This window comes from Egretta garzetta, unplaced genomic scaffold, assembly GCF_000687185.1.
Source record: "Egretta garzetta isolate BGI_Z169 unplaced genomic scaffold, ASM68718v1 scaffold25, whole genome shotgun sequence".
NCBI classification, from domain to species: domain Eukaryota; kingdom Metazoa; phylum Chordata; class Aves; order Pelecaniformes; family Ardeidae; genus Egretta; species Egretta garzetta.
Genome location: NW_009259800.1, coordinates 3,702,859 through 3,707,195, shown reverse-complemented (window position 1 = coordinate 3,707,195; position 4,337 = coordinate 3,702,859).

Here is a 4,337-nt window from a genome sequence, read left to right as displayed (position 1 = left end):
AAAGACTCACACAAATGAGAAAAGAGAAAGAAAAAATCTCTGAACGTTTTGAGCCTGAATTTTTTGATCAGAATGTGTAAAGAGCTTTAATTTGTGCAGTTGCAATACTCCCTTGTGCCAAGGAAAAGTCCTGCATCCTCAGCCACTGGAGAAAACTTCCAATTAAGCAAAATCAACCTTGATACCAAGAGAGATTTACTCTTTCTTCACCTGGAAGGAATCTGTGAAGCAGCGTGGCCTTCCCTGGCACCAGTGTGGAATCACGACAGTCACTGTATGGCCTTTCTTCTTCTCTTGGCATCTCCCTGGAGGCCTCCTCAGTCCTTGACAAGCCTGTCATCCAACTCACTCGACAACTGACATGCCTGGAGGATGCGGCCGTCCCTGCTGACAACAGCTTTGTTTCCCATGTGATGGATGGCTTTGTGGCCCAAGCCTCGCCATTGTCCCCGGGCCTGTGGCCTTGCTTCAGTGATTCTTATCTCTGCCCTGGGCATCACACTCCCTGCAGCGAAGGTGAGCAGTTGCCAGTGCTTGTGCCTTCTCCCTAGGTGCCTCTCCAGGACTTGGGTGGGGGGAAGGATGACGGGCATCCCCTCCAGATTGAGTGAAGCCAAGCTGTGCTGTTTACCTGGGCCTGTGTGGCATTCTGCTCTTATCTGTGAGGGGAAGGCAGATACCAGGGGTTCTTTAGTCAAACAGCCAGTTTGGAAGTGCTTGTGCAATTACCATTCTCTGCCTTTCACACTCCTATCTTGCAAATCACCAATCCATCACAGCCCTCCTCCTTGTATTGTTCTATAATTAACTGGACAAACTACAGGAGCATTGTCATAGCTCCCCATTTACAGAGGAGGGACAAAGACTTGAAGGAAGATTTCAGTCCCCTTCAGTTTTTTTCTTCCTCTCTGGAACTCTTTTTTTTTTCTGTATCTTCTGATCCATCTCATGACTCTAAAGATGTCTCACCTGCTTCTCTGAATGAGCACTTACTCGCAAACCTACAATCAACACAGAAGGAGCGGCCACAAAAGGACAGACCCAAGTGTTTTAACCCTTCTTGTTCCACTACAGATGTGTGTACGTGTGCTCACTTGCTCCGCAGTGCAAGGAGCAGCTCAGTTCTTTTGAACAAGCTTTGGACCCTCTGCTACTGAAAATGGGCTGCGGTTGCCTCATCCATTTCTTCATGATAACATGCTGAGGATTTACCTCCTAGCAAACAGTCTGCTTATGAGTTAGACATTCCCTGGGGCTGGATTATGACCTACAAGGGAAATGGAAGATTCCCAAAGGGTTTGGTAGTGCAAAGATTTGGGGAGTTACTGATACTTTGGTGTTATTGACCCAGGAAGGTAGATAATATATTTCAAGGTTCCATATGGCTCTGAAGGCTATAAAAAAGTTTGATGTGGGCTCTGTAGCGTGGAGGGAACTGGCAGTGATTTTGGGAAGTAAAGCTGGGTTTCATTTCTGTAGACCAGATGGGTGAGACTGCTGGGTGGTTTGGAGAGTTGGTTGAACTCTGCAGGAGGTGGAGGCAGAACTTTCCCTAAGTTAGGTCATCTTACTTGGAAAGACTGTTCCTGCAGCCTTTGGAGGGGGTATCCTGCTGCATCGACCACTGACAGAATACAGGGCTGTGGGTGTATCAGGAGAACTGGGCTAAAGCTCCGCTCTTCTTTCTTTATCTTCTTTCCCCCTCTTGTCTACAGGGATTTCACTACTTCAGAGCAGGGTGTTTCTCTCACTTTGGCTCACAGCGCCTGGCATGCTGTGGTCCTGTTTTCAGCTGGAAGTTTTAGACACTAGAGCACTACAAACAGCAACGGTTTATAGACCCTCTGTTCTCTACCTCTGCAAATTTTTAAAAAAGGTCACAGTTCTCACAGCTGCTGCTTTGACAGCAGAATTTAGTCCTTTGTGTTGATAGTGTCACGCAGCCAACTTTGCTGACCCCGTGGGCATCCCTTGGAGCAGATTTTGGCTCAGAGGCTGAAGATCTACTTTTCTTCCTTATTTGATGTGTCAGGTGGGTCTGTTGGATGAAATTTATGCCTTTATGTTCTGGTAGGCCAGACCTTATAATAAAAACCAACAACATTGCTTATTTAACCTCCATGCCTAAAATCTTCGTTTCCAGCTCTTGTGAGCTGTAAATTAGACCTGTCCAGCCCATGGAAACCCTGGAGAGGTGACCTGAGGCTGACCTCCAAGCCATGGGGCACTTCTTAGTGCTACCTGCAACCCAGTGACCAGGTCACCTGTATTAATATCTGAGCACATTGGATTCCCTCTTGTGAGGCCAGTGAAGCACAGGGTGTCTATGCTCTGCTTGGAAAAAGGCTTTGCCACTTCAGTACGTTTGAATGGAAAGGGGAAGACTGTGTTTATTTTACAGCCCCTTTTATTGACTTGATTTATAGCCTGAGGCTGTGAGTTAATTGAGGTCTAGTCCAGGAGAGGGCACCTGGGAAGGGGAGGTGCTGCAGTGCCACCAAAGGGAAAACACCCAGGTAAGTGCTTTTATAAAGCACAGTTTGTTGCAAGCTCTGGCCCTTGCTCTGTGACAGCAAGCCAAGCTCTTGCCACCAGAACTGGTTGTTCTGGCTCAGGGAACATCCTTAGCTCACTGTGGGTGGCAAGGACCAGGGGGGCAGAGGTTAACCAAGAGAAGGTGCTTTTTCTTGGTGTGCCCTTCATTAAAGCATCCTCCCGTCTGTCTCTTATGGGTGAAACCTAGTCACCTGTATAAGTGCGACTGTCATCGCCTTCTCTAATGGAGACCTGATAGGCTTGTTCCCATAGCCTGAAAGCAGTTGCCTTTCAGTGCGCACCTCCTGGGCCTGCAGAGCAGATGCCAAGGCCAGCTCTCCTCTTCGGCACCTAAAGTGTGGGATGCAGCAAATGATGCATGTTTACATGCAGTCTGCGTGCACTGAGGCAGGCAAGAAAGCAGGGCTCTTACCCAGGTCAGCTGGCTCCAAGACAGGTCTGGGAAAGGGCTTCTTCAGCCCAGTGCCCCCCTAACAAACAAAGGGGAAATAATATTGCTGTGGGTGGTCATAAACTGGTGGCAGATCAATCTGGCGGGGCTGGTTCACCCTTTTCTGTGTGGGCAACAGTGTTGTGGCCATGGGGTTTTGCACAACCCTGCTAGTACAGGTGTTCTGAGCCTGCTCTGGCTGCTCCTGAGCTGTTGGGTATGGGGACAGGCTGGAGCTGAAGGGATGCCAGCATGTCTGTTCTTCTGAGCTAGTTGGGGCATGAAATTTGTGTGCCGTCCCCACAGAAGCTATGCTAAGAGAGCAATGTTTCTATCCTGTAAAAACTCCTGATAGGCCAGGAGAAAAGTTACAGCAACTTCTCTTGCTAGGCTGGCTCTGCCATAAACGCATACGCCACTCTTTTTCTTTTCAGCTATTTACAGCATGTGTGTATCATAAATAGTACTGTGCAGCCACTATGCCCCTCACAGGGAGACCCTTTCTTGCTCTGGATAGTCCTTTTCAACCTGGTTTGTGCCAGGGAGGGCAAAGGGAGTAACAATGCTGACAGATGAACAGCAAGGCTTCCTTCCCTTCCCAGGCTTGCGTGGAGCGGGTACCATGTCTTCATTCCTAGCATCCAGTCACTCCTTGGATGGCTGGTTCAGTAAATTCCAACAGAATGGGACAGAGCAGTCATGTGCTGCAGGTATGGAAATCAAAAGGTGAGCTTATTGAATGATGAATATCCTTGCATCTCAATGTTACTAAAAGAGACAATTTAGCCCACTTCTCTCCTTCCACATAATGCTATCCTAAAGCTTGGCAAGGAAGGTTGGGTTTCTAGGGAGGGGCGATATCCTTTTTCAGATAAACTGATAGAGTCAGGAAAAGTAGAAAAGCTTTGGATGCATGAACCTTTCTTAAAATCTTAGTACAATTTCAGTAAGCTTTTCCATCTATAGGATGTATGATCTTATTTCTGGGCCTCAGAGGAATATTTTGGGGATCACTTGCACAAGTGTGGTACTGAGCACTGTGCATCAAATCCCCTTTGCTTCAGGAAGTCCTGTCCTGAAGGAAGGCACACCCTGCAAGTGCCCCATGTCCTTTGGGCCCTACTTGCACTTGCACTACAGCCCTGTGTTTTGCCTTGGTTTTTTGTTTGTTTATTTTAAACTACTTCAGGTTGTTTTTTGGAGGACCCCCTTTAGAAAGAGGCCTTGCTAGAAATGAGAACCAATTTTGTAACCTAGATTTTGTCTGAAAAATGAAAAGAAATGTTAAGCTCAGCCAGGCCAGAGCAAGCAGAGCGTATTGATCTTGGCATATTGCTGCACTTGCCCTTTC